At 45.0% G+C, this 24,196-nt stretch overlaps 1 protein-coding gene across 1 annotated transcript in view; it reads left to right on the forward strand.

Annotated features, from left to right (window-relative positions):
• Positions 1-24,196, forward strand: part of RAB31 (RAB31, member RAS oncogene family) — a 123,314-nt gene that overhangs the window by 30,667 nt on the left and 68,451 nt on the right. The gene's annotated exons all lie outside the window — the stretch shown is intronic.

The following is a 24,196-nucleotide window of genomic DNA, read 5'->3' on the forward strand; positions in this document are numbered from 1 at the left end:
GAAAACTACAGACCAAGATTCCTTATGATACTGATGCAAAAATCCTCAACAAAATACTAGCAAAGGGAATTCAGCTTCATAGTAAAAGGATTATCCACCATAACCAAGTGGGATTTATCCCAGGAGTGCAAAAGCAGTTCAATGTAAGTTCAATCAATGTAATACACCACATTAATAGAATGAAGGAAAAAAGCCCACATGATCATCTCTATCAGAAAAAGCATTTGACAAATTCCAGCACCCTTTCACGATAAAAACATGAAAAAAATGAGAAATAGAAGAAAACTACCTCCACATGATAAAAAGCATTATGAAAAACCCACTGTGTTCAGTAGTCAAAGACTGAAAGCTTTCCTTTGAAAACAAGGAGTAAGGCAAGGAGGCACACTTTTGCCCCTGTGCTAGAAGTTCTAGTCAGAGCAATTAGGCAAGTTTAAAAGGCATCCAAATTAGAAAGAAAGAAGTAAAATTATCTCTTTGCAGATGACATGATCATAGATATAAAAAATGTCAAAGAATACACACACACACACACAATGACTACTAGAGCTAAAAAATGAATTCAACAAAGTTTAATTCACAGGAATCCACAAGGTTCAAAATAAACACACAAAAGTCAGTCATGTTTCTGTATACCAGTAGTGAACAATCTGAAAAGGAAATTAACAACATGGTTCCAATTTACAGCAGGATCCAAAAGAATGAAATACATAGAAATAAATTTAACCAAAGAGGTAAAAGACTTGTACACTGAGAACTAAAAACATTGCTGAAAGAAATCAAAGAAGACCTAAGTAAATATATCACAATTATGGACTGGAAGACTTATTATTATTTTTTTAAGGTATAAGTGTTTCTATTCTTATTTTTAATTTTTTTCATAAAGAGAAAAGTTTAATAAAGTCCATACTCAGTGGCACTTTTAACTAAATCTTTAAAAATCCATCCAACAAGGTATAAAATTTTAAAAATCAGATTATCATAATTTTGACTTTTACTCAGAATTTTATATTTTTTCTTTATGTTTTTTATTTTATTTACTTTTTAAAATATTTTATTCATTTATCTGAGAGAGAGAGAGAGAGAGAACGAGCTAGAGCGCTCAAGCAGGGGGAGTGGCAGAGGGAGAGGGAGAAGCAGCGAGGCCGATGCAGGGCTCCCTCCCAAGACCCTGAAATCATGACCTGAGCCGAAGGCAGCTACTTAACCGACTGAGTCACCCAGGTGCCCGTAAAGTTTTTTTATTTTAATTCCAGTTAGTCGACATATAGTGTTGTGTTATATTAGTTTCAGGTGTACAATACAGCGATCCAACACTTTCATACAACACGTGGTGCTCATCAGTACAAGTGTTTCCCTTCGGGTTTTTGCTTTTGTTTCTTTTGCCTCAGGAGACACATCTAGAAAGCAGTTGCTACGGCCAATGTCAAAGAAGTTATTGCTGGTGTTCTTTTTTAGGATTTTTATGATTTAATGTCTCACATTAGGTCTTCAATCCATTTTGAATTTATTTTTGTGTATGGGGTAAGAAAGTGATCCTTCTTTTGCATGCTGCTGTCCAGTTTTCCCAACACCATTTGTTGAAGAGGCTGTGGAAGACTTACTATTGTTAAGATGGCAATAATACCCAAAGTGATGAACAGATTCAGTGCAATTCCTGTCTAAATTCCAGTGGCTTTTTTTTTTTTTTTTTTGCACAAATGGAAAAGCCAATCTTTAAATTCATATGGAACTGCAAGGGGCTCCAAGTAGCTAAAATAATCTTGAAAAAGAAGAACAAAGTTGGAGGACTCACACTTCCTGATTTCAAAACTCACTACAAATTGGCAGTAAGCTGAACAGTGTGGTACTGGCATAAGAATAGACATGTAGACCAAAGGAATAGAATTGAAATTCCAGAAATAAATCCATACATCTATGGGCAACTGATTTTTGACAAGAGTGCTGAGATCATTTAATGAGGGACCAGGAGTCTCTTCAACACATGGTGTTGGGACAACCGGATAGCCGCATGTTTTAATTGAATCCTACTTCATACCATATACAAAAATTAACTCAAAGTGTATCAATGATGTAAATGTAAGATCTAAATCTATTAAATTCCTAATGGAAAACAGGGTTAAATCTTCATGACCTTGGATTTGCCAATAGATTCTTAGATATGACAACAAAAGCATAAGCAACAAAAGAAAAAAGTGTGTAGGTTGGACTCCATTTAAATAAAAAAAAATTATGTGCATCGAAGGACAATATTAAGAAAGTAAAAAGACAACTTACAGAATGGGAAGAAATATTTGCAAATCAAATGTCTGGTAAGGATCTAACATCCAGATATGTAAAATAGACTTACAGTTCAAAACCAAAAAGACAGATGACCCAATTTAAAAATGGACAAAGGATTTGAATAGACATTTCTCCAAAGACGATATACAAATGGCCAAGAGTACATGAAAAGATGCTTGACATCATTAGTTATTAGGGAAATGCAAATTAAAACCTCAGTGAAATACCACTTCACATCCATTAAGATAGCTGTAATTAAAAAAAAAAAGAAAATAATAAATGTTGAAGATGTGGGAAAAATTTGGAACCTTCGTATATAGCTGGTGGAAACATAAAATGGTATAGCTGCTGCAGAAAACAGAAGTTTGGCCATCCCTCAAAAAGTTAAACAGAATTACCATATGACCCAGCAATTTCACTCTGAGGTATATACACAAACAATTGAAAACAGGTACTCAAACAAATACTTGTACATGAATGTTCATAGCAGCATTATTCACAATAGCCAAAAGGTGGAAACGACCCACGAAGTTTGGATGGATGAATGGGTAAACAAATGGTGGTTTATACACATGATGAAACGGAGCTTTAAAAAGGAGTGAAATCCTGATACACTGGGATGAACCTGGAAACACTATGCTAATAGAAAGAAGCCAGTCACAAAAGGTCACTTATTGTATGATTCCATTTATATGAAATACCCAGAACAGGTAAATCCAGAGACAAAGTAGATATGTGATTGCCAGGGGCTGTGGGAAGTGGGGAATGGGGGAGTAATTGCTTAATGAGCATGGAGTTATTTGCGGATGAAGAAAATACTTTGGAACTGAGTAGAGGTCGTGGCTGCACAATATTGTGAATTACTAAGTGCCACTGAGCTGTTCACTTTAAAATAGCTAATTATGTGTTATGCAGATTGTGCCTTAACAACCACTACTACTGCAAAAGGCAAGGGTAAGCAATTTTCAGGTTCTATATAGTTTAAATGTGAGGAATTAGTTCCCAGGAGGAAGAGCGTTTAGATCAGCAGTATTAGTATTTTCCCACCAAAACCACATAGAACACCTCTGGCCAATGGCATTCAGGTAGGAAGCACCTCCCAGGGGTTCTCAGGATTATGTGCAATTTCCAGTGAGATTTTCCTGTGATTCCACCTCACCAGCTTTGTTACAGATTACTCATGGTGTATCTTACAGAGTCAAGAATCTGTGATTTAGGTAATGGTCATTTTAAATTTTGATCTTGTGAAGGTGGGGGGCAGGACAGGAGTGTGGGGAAAAATGTTAGTGTAAAATATTTATTAAGAAACGTTTAAGGAGGGCACCTGGGTGGCTCAGTTGGTTGGGCATCTGTCTTCGGCTCAGGTCATGATCCTGGGGTCCTGGGATCGAGTCCTGCATTGGGCTCCCCTGCTCAGCGGGGAGTCTGCTTCTCCTTCTGCATCCCTCTCTCACAAATATAAATAAATGTTTAAAAAAAAGAGAAAAGCTTAAGGAAGAATACAAAATATGTACCCTAATTCCTCCACATAGATTACATCTGTTCCTATTTAAAATAAATACAAGGAATACTTTGTATAGAATTATGAAATTCAAGTGATACAGGAAGGCAAAAAATGAAAAGGGAAGGCTTCTCTACCTTGGACAATCACTGTTAATACGTTCTTGTGATTTTTTTTAAAGAACTGTTTCATGCTTGTGTGTTTGTGCTCACACACATAGATCTTCTTAAAAAAATAAAGAAGTCATTACAGACTTGCATATGGTTTTTTCCTCTTTTACTGAGATACAGTTGACATATAATAATGTATTAGTTTTAGGAGTACAACATAATGATTCGATACTTGTATATATATATTGCAAAATGATCACCACAATAAATGTAGTTAACATCTGTCACCACACAGTTACACATTTTTTTCTTATGATTTGAACTTCTAAGATCTGCTGTATTAGTGACTTACTAATATACAATACAGTACTGTTAACTTTAGTCACCATGCTGTACATTATATCCCCAGGACTTATTTGTTTTACAACAGAAATTTTGTACCTTTTGACCACCTTCCCTCATTTTACCCACCTTTGCCCCAACCTCTGGCAACCAACAGTCTGTTTGGCTCTTTCTCAAGCAGCAAATCCTAGAGCTCCTTCCATACATACAAGGTCTACCGATGTACTATGGAGGGCACCTGGGTGGCTCAGTTGGTTGGGCGTCTGCCTTCAGCTCGGGTCATGATCCCGGAGTCCTGGGATGGAGCCTGGAGTTGGGGTCTCTGCTCAGCAAGTGGTTCAATTCAATTCCCCCTCTCCCTCTACTCCTCCCCTACTCGTGCTCTCTCTCTCGCTCACTCTCTCTCTCAAATAAATAAATAAAAGCTTAAAAAAACAAATGGCTATGTAATCATCATGGTAATAATTAGCATTTATTGAACACTTGCAATGAGCCAGTGCTGTTCTAAGTGCTGTAGATACATTACCTCATTTAATCTTCACAAAAATCCTCTGAGATAGGACCTGCCACTGCTTCTATTTTACAAATGAAGCAACATTGCCCAGAGAGACTGAGCAAGAAATTTAAATTCCTTGTGTGTGATCCCAAACCCATGCTCTGACCCCCACAAAATTCTGTTCCCCTTCACAGTTTGTGGGAGAGCTGGGTGTTATCATTATTTACAGCTTTCATGCATTCTACTCCTTGATTGTTTTCGGTTTCCCCTAAAATGTGCTGTTAATCTCACACTCCAGGCCATGACCTCTCGAGCTCTGTGTTTTATTGGAGTTCTCTTAATGTTGTCTTTCTCCTATTAAAAGAGCTAGGGAATAACTAAGAAAAGTAAAACAATAATGGTGAAGATTTTCAAAATTTTTCCCAAGAATGACTGCCAGGGCTTGATTTTTTGGCCCAGAAAAGAGAGTGTCTATAATTTTTATTGCATGGTGTACATACTAAAAGAAATCTTTAGCAACTGCTCTTCTCGCCTATAGGGGAGGCAGGTCCTAGTTGTTCTTTTGGGATCCCACACAGAAACACTGAGACTGTACTGGTCTCCTCTGCCTGCCCTGCCACACAATGACTGTGTCCCAGAATGAAAGGGGGGGCCAAGAAAGCCCTCGACCCGTGGGCTAGTGGGCCATGGGCTGTTCCTTTCTTTCTTTTCTTCATATCAGGTCATTGTGTCTCCCCAGACTGAGCTCCAGATTGAAATGTGGCCTGTAGCTCAACTAACACACAAGTCAGAGGGTAGGGTATGGGATGCTCTATGAATTTGTGGCACATGCACTGATGAGGGCAGATTTCGGAGATGTGTGTTGGCAAGAACAGCTGTATACTGGGGATTTATGTTTTGGCTTTTGTGGAGAAAGAAGGAAACAGCACAGCGAGGCCAGCCAGCCTTTTGGCTCCTGTCTTGCAAGAACATAAGCAGCGAACTAGTTTGGATCAAGAGTCAAGAAAAAAGGTAATAGAAAATGCAAGCTCCCCAATTTTTTCCCTTGGTCAGCAAAATGACAGGATGCTCCCGCCGTCTGTGTGTCCTGGCTGACCCTGTGTTCCTGGCCCCCGCAGTTACAGTTTACCATTTAGATCCATTTAGCAGAAAAAGATCCTGTCTTGTGGTAAAAATGCAGGCTTGGCATATGCCGGGACTCTGGGGACTCATTCTGAAATATACTGACCTCTTTCTGGGAGAGGGTAGGGCACAAAACAGGGACTCTGGGCGATTTGCCAGCGTGTTTCCATGCGCGTCGTGTACTCGGGGGAGTCGGTTTTGTGCCACTGTGGGCAAGGTGCCAGGCTGACAGGTAGGAAACCAGAGTTTGAAATTAGCTGCTAAGGTCATATGGTTGGGTCATGGAGAAGCAGAAGTTTGTGCTCTGAGTTCAGAGAAGGTCTGCAATATCTTTCTTGATCTCCGGAGTTGTCCAAACCACTAAGTGAAGAAACATACTTCCTTTGGCTCATCTGACCAAATTACTATCTGTAAACTCTTGGCCTGGTTGCCTCAGTTGAGCTGCAGTCTTCCTGCCTGGTTGAGAGAGAATCCAGCGGGGGACGTGGGGACAGAGGATCATTGGTCTCCAGAGTCAAAACATGAGCAGGCATAGGGTCCAAATTGAAGCCAGAATGATGATTTCACTGCTGTCTTTCCTTGCACATCCTCTTTCCTAGCACATTTATTTTTCTTTCAAGTTTATTTTTTTTAAATTATTTATTTATTTATGTAATCTCTATCCCCAACGTGGGGCTTGAACTCATGACCCCAAGATCAGGAATTGCACGCTTTTGTGACTGAGCCAACCAGGAACCCCTCTTTTCTCTCTGTTTTTAAAAAACAGTCAGTGGTATTTTCGTAACGCTAGAGTATGGAAATGCACATTCGCTGGTAAATTAGAGGTTGCTCATCGCTTTCTGTAACTTAGGTTCTGAGTGCATGCATTGTGGTGATGCCTGTGGCCCACAGTGTGGACGAAATATGCTCACGTGTAAAACGTGGCCAAGTGAGCACTCTTGGTGCTTTGGCCAGAGGCAGACGGACTTCATTGGCAGGGCCTGAACATCGGGCTGTGGAGATCTTTTCCAGGCTTCACGTGTTGACTTTTTCTAGGTAGGAGAAATCGTTATTTTGATGTACCATTCTCCAGCCACTGGGGTGGAGCAGGATGTAGTAAACAATACCTGTGGCAGGAACTGACTTCAGCTAGTGCCTGTAAAAAAACAGTGTGTGTGACAAGTGACAAAGAAGTGAAGGGGTCAAGTTAAGAGGGGCTTGGTAATGATGTAACGTGACCAGGGCTTATCTAGAAAGTCCTTACAACTCTTTCCCTGGGGCGGGGTGTGTGTGTGTGTGTGTGTGTGTGCGTGTGTGTGCACGTGAAGCTTCAGATGGGGAGCCCGCTGCCGGGCTATCTTAGGCGGTTCCCATATGTACCAACGCCTCAGGAAGACAGGGAGCATCCTGGGGTCACTAGCAGCCCTGGGCATGGTGTCTCTGGGCGGCTTCCTTCCTTCTCCCTTCTGAGGGAGTGAAAAGATGGCCGTCCCCAGCTTCCACCTCATGTGACGCAGTAGTAGCTTCCGGGAGCTTCATCTCTCTGTGTTTCCTGGCCTCTGTGTGGAAGGACACACTGAGAGTCCCTTCCCTAGTGCTTTTGCTCGCAGTTATTAGAAGTCTCTCTGCAGCGCCAGTGAGGCTTTTTTGATGAACAGAAACGTGAAATCAGTTCGCCAGCTTCGGCGTCCCGTAGATTTCTGGGCTTTGATGGCATGGTATTGAGAAGATCCTAACTGACATATCATTCTTTTAAAATTGCGTTTCTGTATACGTTTTATATGTTGTGTAATATCTTAGTACAGTAGCACATGTACACAGGTTGTAAGTAGACACACACTTGTTAGAGGATGCACGCAGTGGTTTCAGTGTTGGTGTATGAAGCTCCAACATGCACTGATGCCCTTATATCATCGTGAACAGGAAGGTGGCCAGCGCTGTGGGATTGTCCCGTTGTCTGTACTTATTTGTATTAAATTATTTTTTAATATCAAAGTTAACCAAAGTTGTTTATAAGTTACAAACTGTTACTTCACTTTGAGATTTCTTAGCTCTGGACTTTTTCCTCCCCAGCGTTTGGAAGTACCACATGCTGAGATCCTATATGTTTTTGTGGACATCCTAGGACTCAGATGTCGCCTGAAGATGGGTTAGTGATAGGGAAAGAAAGTACCGGGAGACAGAGGCTGGAATTGGCCTTACCCCATTCCACTGTGAATTGCGCTAGGCCTCAAGTTCTCTACCCATAAGATGGGAATAATGACCTCAGAGTCACCATGAAGGTCAAATGCAATAATAAATCTGAGTCTGCTCTATGAACCACAGAGCCTTTAGAATGTAGATTAAGGTAAAGAGAGGCCATTGTTTTAGCTTCTCATGAACTTTTGACAAAGGGCATATTCTCACACATCATGCCTGAGGGGAATTGTGGGGTGCCAAGGAACTCACCACTGGATCTGAGCAGTCATACCCCTGGGTGGGCCAGAGATTGTTCCCACGTATGGTGTACCACTGCTTGTCTCTGTGTCATGAAATTAAAGACAAAAGTCCACCTCTTCTGGGCTGTTAAGGCCTTGAGGTCTGCCTCCATTTCTTGTTCCCATATGTGTAACCTGTGCATTTATGGAATAAGAGATATCCTATTGAGGGGTGTCTGGGTGGCTCAGTTGGTTGGGCATCTGCCTTCGGCTCAGATCCTGATCCAGGAGTCCTGGGATAAAGCCCCGAGCTGGGTTCCCTGCTGAGCAGGGAGTCTGCTTCTCCCTTTGCCCCTCACCCCGGTCGTGCTCTCTCTCAAATAAATAAATAATATATTTAAAAAAAAAAGAGAGAGAGAGATCCTATTGAATCTCCAGTGCCTGACACAGTGCCAGGTACGGCTTAGGCATGCAGGATATGCTTAGTGTAGAAGAGAAATGATCATCATGCCTCTCTGCATCTCTGGGGCTTGTCAGAGGATTGGGAACCCAGACGGTGTTCATCAAGAGGCAATAGGGTTGGGATGTCCAGCTTAACAGAGTCTAACTTAACAAAATGTCAACTGTCATCATTGTCATTATGAATAACATGATTGGCATTATTAAAGCTCACTGACACTGTGATTTAGAACTTGGAAGCCCAGAAGCTCCATTTTTGCCTTGATGTCTTTAACTGTCTTCCATTTAATTTTCCCTTAGTCACCATTTTCGTGGGTGACGCCAATTTCAGCTTACCTGGATGAGTGCACTGACTTTTTAGGGCAGGCTCAATTCAGTGCCCTTCAACTTAATCTCTGTCAGTGGGAACTCCTTTTTTTTTCTTCTTTTAAGATTTTGTTTATTTGACAGAGAGAAAGAGAGAGAGCACAAGAAGGGGGAGTGGCAGGCAGAGGGAGAAGGAGAAGCAGGCTCCCTGCTGAGCAGGGAGCCCCACGTGGGGCTTGATCCCAGGACCCTGGGATCATGACCTGAGCCGAATGCAGATGCTTAACTGACTGAGCCACCCAGGTGTCCCCAGTGGGAACTTCTTATTCTCTGGCAAGGTTTTAGATTAATTTTCCATGCTGGAGGGGTCGCAGGTGTTTTTTTAGACCAGGGTTGTACCGTAGCATTAAGGACATGAGGTTGGCTCCATAATTTAATATCCAGCACAGAAGCGAAGAGCCGATCTGCAGTCACTTGCTTTCTTCTTGACCTTCAGCTGGTCTTTGGCTGGGGGGCAGTTGAGGACACGGTGTAGGAGAGCATACTGCATTCAGAGTATATTTCCATGGCTTTACTGCTTATTATCAACATAACGCCTATTCAGGTTGTTCCTGGGAAATTTGTCCACATCTGAGTGTCTGTCTTTATCCGTAGGCACACTCACTTTCTCTCATTTGGACAATAAAAGAACAGAAGTGCATTTTTGATCTTGGGGGCTTGGGCAATGGTGGGGAGGTGGGGGTTTCTGCTGACTTCTGCTTGGAGGCTGCAATGTGCAATGGATTCTTCAGGCATCTGTGATGTAGGCAGTTTTGTGTTTCCTGGTCAGATTCTTAAACTAAGTATAATATTTAGCATTTATCTCCAAAGAGCATAGACCAAAAGTGAGGGTGGTAGTAATTCATTGATGACTTTTATTTGTATTTCGTAAAGTCTCTTAATCACGTCCATAGTGTGAGATGACATGAAACCAGAATTCTAAACCATAAGAAAGTCAGGCTATCGTGGTAGTGATGGGGGATGTTTCTGCTCACACTTCAGAGGCCAACTCCCCTTCCTCTGACACACTCCCTTCCTTTCTTGCAAGTGCCTTTCCTGGTGCTAGTGTGCTAATCATCGAGTCTAGGCCTTGATATAGTTGACCTTCATAAGTATAGGATGATTCCTAATGCATCATGGGTCAAGACGACTACTTCGTTGGAACCGTGATAGAGTATGGAAGGTGGGTCAATTGTGAGCAGACGGTCATCTCCCCGGCTTGCTCTTTACGCAGCCTGCAAGTGTGCATGCGTCTCGTTTGATTAAGTCACACGTGCTGTCAGCTAGTATCTTGATGAAGGGATCACTACAGGTAGCTCTATTACACCGAATCTCAGGTGATCTGAGAAGCGTTGAGTGTTCGTTCACTTGAGTGAGGTGGCTGAAGATGCCAACTTTTCAAGGTGACTCTAGTCGGGATGTATGAACTGTTTCTTTTGTCTGCCCCGCAGAACTGAGCATAGAGTACAGGCCAAGCTCTTGTAGAGTCTTAGCAGCAACATGGTAGGCTTTGGCCGCCATCACCTATGATGGCACCTAGTAGGTGCTCAGTAAAAATGCGGCCGATGAAAGAGCAGCCTTTTAAATGGCCTTTGTTTCCTCCTTTGGTTCCCTCTGATCCCCTTAAAGCTCCACAACTGGGTGGATTTTATTTGTTCCCACTGTTCTCAGACAAGTTCTGGACTCCTTAAGCAAGGTAGAACAATGTCCTTGGCCTGTGGGTGTTCTGGGGTCTGTTCTGATTGAGTGACGTTCTTTGTGCTGGTGGTTAAATCATCCTGACATTGCTCCTGCTGGCCTCACCTCTCACTAGCCTGTGAAACATTTGTTTGCATTCTCCTGCTTCTGTTTCTAGGTGCTTCTTCCTGGTGGGTGTATCAGCGTTAATTAGGGTTCCTTCAGGGAAGCAGAGCTACTGTGTTATGGGAAAGGATTCATTGCACTTGTCACACTTGACACCAGTGTGGGCGGAGGGACAAGGGGAGGTCTGGAAGAAGGAGCTTGAAAATCAGCAGAAACCCCTCAAACCAGAGAAGTACCAGCATGGCGGTCCGGAGGGGGGGGCTGTCATGGAAGCTCTGAGAGGCTGACACAGGCAATAGCAAGTAGCCTGCAGAGGGGTGGGGTAGCTAGCTGTCTATGGACAGCTGCTGCCTCTCGCCTGTATCTGGAGGGAGGCCTGGGGCCACAGTTTGGAGAGGAGATGAATACGGAAGTGGGCTCTACTGGGAACCTCTTTCTACCTGTGTGTGAAGACCTTCAGTAGTGTAACAGCAATTCTCGACTCCCTGCAAATTGCCCTTTTGGCCAATTCTTTTTTTTTTTTTAAAGATTTTATTTATTTATTCAACAGAGATAGAGACAGCCAGCGAGAGAGGGAACACAAGCAGGGGGAGTGGGAGAGGAAGAAGCAGGCTCATAGCAGAAGAGCCTGATGTGGGGCTCGATCCCAGATCGCCGGGATCACGCCCTGAGCCGAAGGCAGATGCTTAACCGCTGTGCCACCCAGGCGCCCCCCTTTTGGCCAATTCTAACCCAGAACCGTATGGAGGAAGGGATCCTGGGAACTGTCTCCCTGCTTTAGCCAAGTTGAAGTAGGATAATCCGGGATGCTGCACAGCAGGCCGGTGTTGCAGAGCCTGTGTGGGCATGTATGCATGTGTGCATGCTTTTGTATGCTTGTGTACGCACGTGCGTGTGTGGGTGTATGGTGCATGTCTCACATGCACACATGTGCTTCAGATCCCCTGCAGAGGAATGTGTGAGAATATTAGAAGTGGGGACATAGAGCCTCTGGATTAGACAGCTTCTTTAAGCTTCTGACTGGGTTCCAGTCAGAGCGGGATTGGCAGGAGAGGGCAGTGGAAGGGGCAGAAGGGGCATCTGTTAGTCTCTGGGCTCTCCATCCACATGGTCATGGGGAGCTGCTGACATCTTTGCCTCACAGAGGAAAAAACCCCCCAAACCTCCACCAAATTCAATTCTTGGACAGACTTTCTTTCACCTCTTGCTCTGCTCCTGTTGGTAGAATTCAGCTCCCTCACCTCTCTTCCTCTGTTCTCCAGTCCTGCTCTCTGCCTTGCCCAGCTAATACATCCTTTTGGTTTCAGATTTAATGTCCCTGCCTCCACAAAGCCTCCTGTATCTCTCAGACATAGGTTAGATGTCCTTTTGTTTCCTCATCAAAGCACTTACCACGCACCGTATGTGATACTCTCCAGTTGACTTGTCTCTTCTTCCCTGGACCAGGAGTTCTGTGGGGGTAGGGACATAGGATCTTGCTGGGATTTATCAGCAAGCACCATTTCTTCCCTTCTTGATGTCATATGAGTGATAAGTGCTGGCCTTTCTGATTCCAAGTTCTAAGCTGTGTGTGTGAGCATGCGTGAGTGTGTGTGTGTGTGTGTGTGTGTGTGTGAATGGTTCATCCATCCCCCTGTGGGGATGAGCAGTTGACCACTGCTGCTAGGACCTCCGCTCTGACAGTGCAGCACGGAGGGCGGGACCTGAGGACAGTGTACCTTACAACATCTTCACAGTTCACCAGATCGCCTTGGTGGGTGGGAACAGGAAACAAGGCCGTAGAAGATTCAGCAGAACTGATCTTGAGATCAAGCAGTGTGTGGATTTGAGATGGACAAGCAGTGGTAGCTTTGTTCTTTCTAGGTTTTGGACCCACTGTTGCCTTGAACACAGACATTCAGAGATGGGGAGGGGTGTAGCCTGAAACATAGACGCTCAGCTTTCAGAATGGGAAGGAGTCAGAGGGCATCTGTGGATTCGGCAGATCTTATGAGTATTTAGGTCATAAGTAACAGTGAGGATCTGATGAGGGACCTTCTCACCAGAAAACACTTACCTACCCGCAAAAGTAATGTGTGATTTTGGGGGTGTCAGATGCCTGACACCCATGACTCATCCTGCAGAGGGGTGACAGGAGTGAAGAGGCAATGTGCTTGCCTGGGGTCAAGCGGCTGCGGGGGACAGAAGAGAGGCTTGCTCTTTCAGTTCATAGCTGTGCCCCAGCCGAACTGCAGCTTGACTTTTGCCTGGTTATGGCAGTGGGGGAAGTAATGTGAGGCCATCAGATTCTAACAAGGGCACAGGGTCCTGGCTGGTCCTCGGGTGCTGTGGCTGTGATGTGCTCTGATGTATTGACATGTCCGCTATTAGGATCGTGTGTGTGTGTGTGTGTGTGTGTGTGTGTGTGTGTGTGAGAGAGAGAGAGAGAGAGAAACCCCCCGGCTAGAGAGGGGAGGCTGTGGTGAGAAAGGGGGAGCATCACAGGGAGCTCCCTGATAAGCACCTTCGTTCGTGGGGCTGTTGGGCAGGCACACTGTTGAATCATCATTCACCTTGCCTTTTGTCTAAGACTTTGCCATTGCACATTTTCACCAGAGAGATTTAGGGTTGATTTAATGAGCTGTTCTTTAGAACAGTCTTGAGGTGGAATAATAGGATTCTCTCAAGTCCAGAGAGGAGGAAATGGGCTCCCGGGATGGGTCCTTCGCACTTCCTTTCTCCCTCAGTCTTCCCACTCTCCAGCACCAACCATCCAGGCCGCGGTCTGACTGCTGGGTGGGAGGACATTCCTATGCGTCCCCTGAGCTGTCTTGTCATGGCTCCTAAGGACCACAGTGAGGGTGCGTGGATGGGGGAGGAGGAGAAGAACCGAAACAGCTCCCGCCCCACGCGCTGCTGTTGGCGTCTGTGCTGACTCACTGTGTGGAAATGATACTGAATGAAGGAGAATGTTTCTAATGAGGTGAAAAGGCACTTAATAAAACAGTGCAACCCTGCACAGGGAGCCGTGTGAGCGGTTCCTCAGAGCAACTCTGGAATGTCTGTAATGAGATCTTAAAAGCAAATTCTGAAATCCTCAGGTCTTTGCTTTCTGATCTTGCATGCTGTGATCTTTTCCCTCGAGGTTTACCCTTAAGATTGAATTATTGCTTTACATTGTAGCTCTTTATCTACCATAACTGTATTTGCTGACTTTGGGTTGATTTTCAGTGCTTAAGTCACTCTAAAATAGGTTTTGTCGGTTAAAGTCACTTAATATCTTTCCTCTCTCACGGGCCTGAGAGTAGGCTCCTGGAGGAGGACTCGGAATCTCTGCTCTTGGGGCAGAGTCTCGTGAGTTCCATACGGCTTTGCCGTCATCATGTGTCCCGGCCACCCCCTATTTCTGACCCTGCCCTCAGCTTTCACTTCCCACTCTGCAAGGGAAGCATAACTCTACTTCATTAGGGTTGTTGCACGGATGAAATAAAATTGGTTCCGAGTCAGTGCTTAATACGTGTTGTCTGTTACATCTGTCTTAGTTATCCACTGCTGTGTAACAAGTTGCACCAAAATTTAACAGCTTAAGACACCATGCACTTACTGTCTCATCGTTTTGTGGGTCAGGAATCTGGGCGCAGCTTCACTGGTCCTCCAGCTCAGGGTCGCTTACAAGGCTGCAATCAGGTGTCAGCTGGGACTGCAGTCACCTTGGAACGGGACGGGGGCAGGGTCTGCTTCCAAGCTCCCTCAGTGGTTTCTGGCAGCACGCAGTTGCTGAGACCCCCTGTAGATGTGCTCGGAGGCTTTGGTGGCAGTTGGTTTTGCCGGTGTCGTGGTCCGCCCATGAATGGCGGCTTGCTTCCTCAGAGCTGGCAGGTGAGAGGGGGCCAGCAGGAGTATCAGAAAGAGGGCAATCAGTTTTTACAACCTAACCTCGGGAGTGATACTCATTTTTTTCATATTCTGTTTTTTAAAAGCAAGTCATTAGGTTCAGGCCACATGCACGCAGGGAACCAAATACTGGGAGATGGGGTGGGGTGGATCATTGGGAACCATTTTAGAAGCTGGCTACTATAATTATGATCATTGCTTATCCTTATTTGCGAGCTCTGCAAATCAGGAACAATGAATATTTAGTGTTTTGTAAGAAAAATTCCAGAATATAATAAAATCTGAGGTTTGGTGCTTGATGCCTGTTGTAGGCCAGGTATTTCATGAAATCAGTGGATTTTCCCTCTATGAAGAGGGAGCCTATGTCTTTGTCATTTGTCCAGTGACCCGCCTTGCCCACCCGAGAGCCCACACGTAGGATGCTTGTGAGGAAAGAAAAGTGGCCAAAGAACGGTTGGTTCCTTGGGCAAGAAGTACAATTTAAGTAAAAAATTGTGTTAGCTTTTTTTGTTTTTAAGAGGTTAAGGTCACACCTGCTGAGATTCATGAGATAAACTGAAATCTCTGCTTAGCTGCAGAGTCGGTACATGAGGACAGACTGCTCTCTGAGAAATGCCAAGAAGCAGTGGGGCTGTTGTAAGAATAACGAAAGTAAAGGAGCTAGGGAACTGCCCTTCCTCTTTTAAAGAGGGTCTTCCTTCTTCAACTTATCTGCGAAGGACTTCCTTAAGAGCTGGGGAAGGAGAGGGACGGAGCTCCTGGTATTCCTCTTTCCTCATTCCTGCTACGTCTGTGTCTTTGGCTTCCCTGCGACTCCAAGGACGTTGCCACTAGCTGGGCTGAGAGGCACTCATGGGGCCAGAAGTTCCATGCCTGAAAGATTTCGAAACTTCAGAACCCCCCAGCTCTGCCAACTCTGGAACAATGAGAGGCAAATAAACATAACCACAGTAGAAAGCGGATGGAGTTTTAAATATCATAAATATTTTCTTCCTAGCATTGGTTTCTCTGGGGCTGGATGATGTCTCAGAAGCATGACCATCTCTTCTTTTTAAACACTTACCTAAGAGTCACGGAAGATCTGGGGTGGGGTCTTAGCCTCGACATCCATGTCCTTGGACAGGTTGCTGCTATGAAATGAGGATGCTGAGACTTAATCAGACATGATGAGAGATCTGAGGAGACAAGGCAGTTTAACCTTTCCACAGACAACAGAAACAGACCCACAGAGGATGTGGATAGTGGAATTATCAGACGTGGACTTTAAAATATGTAAAATATAAATATGTCTACTACGCTCAAGCAAGAGTCATGATTTTAAAATTTGGCAAGCAATTAAAAACCATAAAAAAGAAAATTTTACAACAGAAAAAATACAATGATTGATGTCAGGGAATCAATAGATGGGGTTACCATCATGTTAGATACATTGGTAGAAAGAACTAGAAATTAGATCAGAAGATCTCCTACCTGAAACTCAGACAAAATATGGAAAACAGGGAAAAGAATATAAGAGAGATATAAGATAAGGTGAAAAAGTTTAATGCGAGCATATCTGGAATCCCAGAAGGAGAGAAGAGATATAATACAGCAGAAGCAATACTCAAAGAGATAATAAGTGTTTGCAAACGCCCAGCTTGGTGCCTGGAACTTTTTATGTGCTCAGTAAATGTCAGTTTTTCTTATTGCCCATATTACTATTTTGCTCAGTCCTGCTCCTATGAAAGATTTGTGCTGTTGGCAATATTGCTGGAGTCCAAATCTGCTAGACCATTTGTTCAACAAAGATCTTTGTAGTCTCCCAGGGCATTCTGCTTGCGCTGAAAGCCTGAGCATCTGGTTCTCACTGGCTAAAATCCCCAGTTTGAAATTAGAGTAAGTTTTCCCATGGAAACAATAAGTTACCCTATAGATACAAACAGAGATCAGGCTCCTCCATTGTAGAGTGCTATAGTTCAGCGGCGAATTTGGGAAATAATCATTATTTATTTACAGCAGAAAAATGCTCTCTGAATTTCAAATGATTAGCCAGCAAATGCAGTGTTTGAAAATGGTCAATGATCATTCATTTGATGTATTCGCGATTGCCTGGACAGTGACCTCTTGTGATCACTCTAACCTCCTGTCTTTGATTCCTTTGTGAAGTTTAAGTCTGAGTGTAAGTGTCCAGACTGCAGGAATTGGGCTTAATTTTCTCGTGGCCTGTCTTTGCATATTGCTGACTGCACAGGCACTGAATAGACGAGTGGATGTGTGATGGATGCACGCCTTCGGGAGAGAGATGGTTTGGCCGGTAATGTGTGGGGAAAGGAATGTGTGAACCTTCATGATGCTTTTACTAGTTGTAGGACCATAGACCGTGGTTTCCTTACATGGGAAATGTGGACAATGCCTTCTGTCCTCCGCTTTACAAAGGGCTGTTGTGAGGACCCAGTAAGAGAGAGTAAGTGAATACATGTGTCTCTGTTCCCTTTGGAGCCATTTAATTATCTCCTTCTTGTGGCTTTCATGCTCCTTGTTCCTGCTAATTTCTTTTTATTACCTAGGAGGATATTTTTACATCTCTCCTGGTCACTTTTTGCACCCAAACAATAACCTGTTATTCTCTGCATGTGAACTTCACATTATTCTCATGTACATCTAGACAATTGTGGACCTTTCCAAGCTTTGTTCATTAGTGCCCAAGGGGCATTGATCTAATGTATAAATTCACTTATGCTATCGGGGCGCCTGGGTGGCTCAGTTAAGCGTCTGCCATCAGCTCAGGTCATGATCCTGGGGTCCTGAGCCCCATGTCCGTCCAGCTCCCTGCTCAGCAGGGAGCCTGCTTCTCCCTCTGCCCCTCCCCCGATCATGCTGTCTCTCTTTGTCAAGTAAATAAATAAAATCTTTTTAAAAAATTCACTTATGCTATTTACATGCGTAGAATAATGTCTGTAAGCATTTTCGTCCCCATGAGTTAGATAGAGAAAATAGTTCAGTGACTCTCAGACTCGTGGCAGAACCCACCTTTTTCTTTATGAGACAATTTAGTTTTCTTTTGTCATATATGTAGTTAGCTTCCCTTTGTAAATGGATTTTGAGACGTTTGTTATCATGCACACCACTGACATGTTTCAAAATAACCACGACAGAGCTACAGCAAAGTTGCTTGTGGGAATGCTCAGGGGCTTTTAATTTATATTGTTATTTTCCTCAAATAATTTTGTGGTGTGCTTTCCTAAATGCAGTGGGATGCCTATCGTTGGATTTTCTTGCATTGCTAGTTCAAAATTTTCCCAGAAAGTAGCATGGAGGCTGAAATTTACTCTGTTTGGATGGAGGTCTCACACCACCAAAGGAAATCTTGTAGAATGTGTGATAATAAAACAAGCATATTATAGACTTGAGTTTAATGATGTTTGTTGCTTTTATGGCACTATTTTTTTCTTTTGGTAGTGGTAACTGTGATTTATAAATATCGAACTCTCTTCATTTTGGTGCCAAAGATATTTAGGGCTCACAGGCAAACAGGCCCATTAAGTCTGTAATTCCAATAAGCCTTTAAATGTCATCCAGGAACAAAATACTTCAGTTCTCCTGTGGAAAGGGTGTTGCAGAGACAGAACCGAAGTGATGCATGGGAGCTCTCTGCAGAGCTTACTGGAAGCTCTGGGGGTGATGTGCAGTGTTTTGACCTTGAGTGCTTAGTCTGGCCAATTCAGGTTCCTCAGAAGCAGGGGCCTGACTGTGTGGTTGGGGTATTTTGCCCATTGCTTTGTCATTAATCCCATGCAGAGGAGTGGAATGAGGGCGTGTATCCTCTGCCCCTCAGCCAAAGCTTTAGAAAAATACTTGGTGGGTTAAAATGGAATTTGTGCCGCCTTTCTGCGGGGTTTCTTTGGAATTAGGTGCAGACCGCAGAGCTTCGAGGATTGGGATATGCTTGAGAGAGCATATTCCTTTGTGTCAATTCCCGTTCTGCTTTCTCTTCGGGGTGGATCCAGGGTTTGGGGAAGGACAGGTGGTGCCATCGAGGAGTCCTGGCAGGGATGGCGGGGACCTGGCCAGCTGACACAGGGCATGGTGGTGAGGCCCTGGGCCAGGTGCCCTACAGCCGCAGGAAATGGAAATTGTCTCCTCCATGACCTCATCTCTTCAGCAGCAGCACTCGCTTCCTCTAGACGTTTCTTCCCCATCTGCCCCAAAGTGGAACCAATAAGCAGGCACACACAACACTGCCCCAAATCCCTAGTCACTGTTTTCTGGATTTGCCTGCAGTTTGTCCCCACAAGGTCATCTCATGCATATGGAGGGGCATGTCCACTGTCATTGAAGAGACCTTTGCTCCACTGGGTCAGACTCTACGGTGCTGTCGGCTTCCGGTACCTTTGGGGTCAAAAGATCAAGCCATTCGCCATCCCATGGTTCTGCCTGTTCCTCTCTGTATTATTTCTCTCCATCCATAAAATCTGGCTGGCCTCCACAGCTCTCCTAAGTCCCTAACTTAACTCCCTATCAACGTGTAAGCATTTAAGACTTTTCAGAAGTGTGTAAGGCTCAAAGTCTAAACACTTAACTAAATGGATGACTGAAAAAAACAAATAAATGCAAAAACCCCCTTGCCATGTGGGTTCTCTCTGATTCCTAGACTAGAGACAGATGCTGAAATGATCATTTCCATAGTTCACATAATGGGCAAATCATATTCTGCCTCTTTGACATATTGGTTGGCATGAAATTAAAGCTCAAGAGATTCTTGTCTGTACCACAAGTTATTTGATTTGTGGTGGCTTTTTGAGGCCATTTCTAATTTTTATAAATACTTCCATGAACTTTTTTGTGCTTATTTTTTTTCTTCTTTTAACTACATTCCGAGGAATGGAATTTCTGAGTCTGTGATTCTTGGTCTAGCTTGTCATTTCCTTTCCGTAGGAAGCATGTTGGCTTATAACGCACTTTGTGAGTTTGGAGAGGAGGAGACGGTAGGAGCGTGTTGACTGTTGGGGAGAGTAGGGCAACGGTCGAGGATGGCCATTTGTGGAAAAACACATGGCTTGAGTCATACTGATGGTCTGCAGAGCTGGGTTGCAAAGATTTTGAGGCCCTTTTCAGGTTCAATAACATAACACATCCTTACTGATTAGTGATGTCTTCCATGAGAGCAGGAGGAGGTAGGGGTGGCATAATTGCCTAGGACCTACCGTTCTTTATGTTGAGAGGGAGGAACACCTCCTTGAAGCCTGTCACAGTCATCTAGGAGGGAATCAAGGGATGCCTTGCGTTTTATAGGACAACAGCTGCAATTTTGTGGTTTGTGATTTCAGAATCAGAGATTTACACTTGATTAACGAATGTTTGAACAGCAGAGATTGTCACATCAGAGTAAGAGCTGGTTCTCGGAGGACTGCATTAGTGGCCCCAGATAGTGACTTATATAGAAGGAATATCATTGAAGGTATCCATTTCCCTGTAAGTAGAAGGAACCGATCGCTTGGCCTCAGCGTGGGTCTGGTGCCAACCACACAAGTGAGAATACAAAGCACATTGATTACCCCCCGGGGATGATTCTGCTGAACTGTATTCCTGGTTTGTGGAATCAGAACTGGTTTTATTTTGTGCCTCCCCAGTAGCTGGTAGTATGTCCGCCTTTCACGACAGGCCAAACCCCAGCAGATCTCTTTTGAGGACACACGATGCTACAGTGGAACACAGTGAAACAAGAATACTAGTACTCCTTGGGAGTTCTAGAAAATGGACTTTTGGAGGAAGAAATTTACATTTGGCAGGGAGGTAGATTTAACCCGGTGAGAGCCTTAAGAGGATTTCACTGAACTCAGAACATTTAGGTTCTGACTCGACCAGCCAGCTGTGTGACCCTGAGGAAGTCCCCCGGCTTCCTCTTTTGAAGAACTAGGAGACTGGACAAGATGGGCTATGCTAGTCTCATAATCTTGTGCAACGGAAAAATATCTGCAGAGACGAGTTTCCTTCCGTCCCCGTAAATCCACTAAAAATAAAATAGCCTTTTAGAGAATGCTGGGCAGCTGCGGCCCCCCTCTCTTGTCGTCCTGTCTTTTCTCACAGACGCCGTCCTTCACCCAGGCGCTTTGGGCTTTTCCTGCTTGAACCCCGTGCGTTTCTGCGGGCGCGAGTCCTGACTCACCGGCGCTGCCCTCTTGTGTGTGTGTGTCACCGGCCGGCGAGGTCCCTGCAGGAAGGGGAGCTCACCAAGGCCGGCGAGTCCGGAAAAGCGGCCCGCTTCCCGGTGGCAGCCGGCTCCCTCACAATCCTTGAGCAGGGCCTTCCCCTGGTGGCCGGCGGGGGGACAGCAGTCGCCCCCGGAGGTCGTTTCTGGAACCTCGCACAGCCACCGGCCACAGATTATTTGAAGCAGTTCTTTGTTAAGAATATTGTCTCTCCTGAGACAGACTTCATCTTTGCCTCTCCTTTTTTTTTATTTTAATTTTTTTTCCTGTCAAATATATGAGAGAGAGAAAGAGAAACTTTGAGAGTGAAATGGTAAAAAGAAAAGAAACACGGAGCGTGTTTGGCTGAAGAATGCATTGTTCAGTCTAAATTTGAGCAGGCTTGCTGCTTTGTGCAGAAAAGCTGGTATTTTAAGCCCGAGTTGTCTGCAGAAGATGATGAGTAGAAAGGAATCATCTCCAGATGGCTTTTGAGTTTTTCAGCCTCAAGGGCATTTCGAGGATGGCCTTGCAGGATCTGTTGGGCTGCTTGGGGATGTGGAGCCAGTGGTTCTGAGCGGAGCCCTCGAGTAGGGTGAAAGGAGCGCCCCGCAGTGTGCTTCCCAGAGCAGAGTCCTCATCCGGAGGTGCGCGGACCGCCAAGCCCGTGCACCAGGGGCCGTCCCTCGCAGAGAGTGAGCGCCATGGTGCCCACAGGGAAGGGCCTGGAGGGCTGCTGTGAGCTGGAGGCATTCCACAGGGCTGGGTGCCCCGGCTGGGAGGCAGGGGGAGCCTGGGTGTAAGCGAAAGGACACTGAAGAGGGCCAAAAGGGACAAAGCTCGGGAGGTGCGGGCTTGCCTGCTGAGCCCTGAGCAGAACGGCCCTGCCCGCCTGTGAGCGCGGGTACTCCCTCGGCTAGGCGCCTCTCTGGGCTGTGACCGGGGTGGGGGGGGGGTGGGGAGGTGGGGGGGGTTGGCCTCTACGTCCTCTCGGTCTGGGACTGCCTGCTGGCCCAGGCGTGAGCCCGAGAGAGAGCATTCCTACACTGGGGACGAGAGGCCCCAGAGAGGGCCGGGGCAGGCGCTTGCCTCAGCCCTGCCTTCCCATCTCGGCGACGGCTTCTGGGGCTGCACAGACCGCAGAGACGGATCATTTAGCATTTCTTGTGGGATGGTGAACTTGAGAGCTTCCTATGGGAGGAGTCGCACGCTATAAACTTGGTGACATAAAAATATGTAAAAGTACACAGCGGTCCCCCCCTTGCCCACCGGGCCGTTCACAGAAAGCAGTTCGCCTTGCGAGAGCGAGTTTTCCTGCTCTTCAAGGGTGGGGCAGCACCATCCTTTGGTTTTCAGGTTCTCCGGAGGTTGCGTGGGTTAAAGGGTAAGGGCCCCTCATCTGTGGGGCCGGGGTGGGGCAGGGGAGTTCAAAGCAACGGAGATAAAACGAACTGAGTTGTGGGGTTTGGGGAACTGAGGCACATGAGCCGGAATCCATCCTGAAGGGTCAGCTCAGAAACAGCAGCCACATACTCATCTGGAATCTGAGAGCTGGCGTTTTGACTCTGTCACCACCTCTTTGAACTCTGCACGTCGATGTGCACGCTGCAGATGAACGGCCTTCGGTGCTTTTGGTCCGTTATGGCTCACGAGGGCCGCTCTCCGTGGGATAGGAGGGCTTCTGGAGAATGATGTTCTGATGAGTGTCACCAGCCGGGGCCCCTCTGGCTCCGCGTTTGCAGGAACTGTCCTCTGAGCACGGCGGGAGAGAAGGAGTAGAAATAATTGGGATTTCCAGTTGGTATTTCAAATCTAATTTTGTATTTCGGTGTAAAGAAAAGCAGATTTCTCTTTTTCAACATCTCCTCCTTGATCTTTGGGCTTTTAGACACCTTTAACAGAAGAGAACCACGTCACTCTTTTTTTTCTTCTTGGACTATGTCTTGTCTCCCTTTCACATATAGATCTCAAAACGTCACCCCGATCCTTGCCGATAAGCATGTGTCAAGGAGGACGTCTCTGTGTCAGTAGTCTGAATCCTGTGTTTCCTTGCCTTGCACCCCTCTTGGAAGAGCAGTGACTGGCAGCTGAGGCCAGTTGCTTTGTTCTAGTATGTTCTACTTCCTGGGCAGTCTCCTGACTTTACCGTATACCTCTTCCTTTGACATTTCCATTTCTACCATCATAATTTTAATTTCTAAGGTCAGTCTTATTCTCTGAATACTCTTCTAAAATAACATCCTGCTCTTTTGTGTGTGGGTATAAACATCTGGAATTTCTTAGCTGAGTGTTTATTTTTGATAGATGAAAATGTGTCCTGAAAGGTCTGTTAGCACGGGAGCTTGTGTTGTAGACTGGTGCAACGTGGCTTTTAGTTGGGGGACTCCACATGTCAGGATCGGCAGGATTTCCCCTCTTACCCAGAGGGGACTCCCCACTTCTCTCTGGCTCCGCACAGGGCAACAGGGTCACACAGGCGCTCCCTGAGCTGCATCTCAAGGCCCCAAGCCCAGCCCCGTCTGATAGAGGTTTCCTGGAGACTCAACTTCCACCTCTTCCTGGAATGCAGGGAAGTCTGTCCTCTGGGTTTGTGGTCAGGGGCACCAAGAGTATGTTTCTGTGCAGCTTTCAACAGTTACTGCTGCTTTCAGCCTTGTTCTCCAATTCTTGATGTGTTCAGGGATTCTGTGGCATGAATTGTCTTGCTTCTGAGTGGCTCTCCTATCTGGTGGCCCTTAAGGCTCCACTTCTTTCTCAGTGACCACTAGGCCACATGCTTTTCTTTGACATCACTTGTCTGGTGTCTCGTCTCCTCTCTGTTTGACCTTGTGAATTTGTGTCTTTTATTCCTTAAGCCATTTGACAAGGGTGTTTGGAGGGAGTGGATATAAATGCATGTATTTGATTTCCAATGTATAATGGACCTCTATCCTAATCAGCTTTAAAGAATTATTTAACAGAGAGAGCATTGAGATGAGACCTTTATATACTTAAGCAGAACTGGAGGTTATTATGAAGCTATTAGATTCTGAAGAGCAAATGTTAGAAATGCAGAGATTAGAACTCATAAGTCTTACAGGGTGAAACCTAGAGAAATAGATTATGTAGTTTTTGAGAGCTAAGGTTTTGAACAAAATCAGTTCTATCTCTACCAAAACAGTGCAGTGTGTTACCATACGTCTCCTCTAGACCCCTTCACATTTTTTTCGAATTTTTGGAAATAATATATTGTGAACATGTGAGTTCTAGGTTAATTATTGTATATATGTGGGCCATGTTTCTAAAGCCTTTTTTTACCA

The sequence above is a fragment of the Ursus americanus genome, chromosome 19 (genome assembly GCF_024610735.1).
Source record: "Ursus americanus isolate L20-20 chromosome 19, mUrsAme1.1.p, whole genome shotgun sequence".
In the NCBI taxonomy this organism is placed as follows: Eukaryota; Metazoa; Chordata; class Mammalia; order Carnivora; family Ursidae; genus Ursus; species Ursus americanus.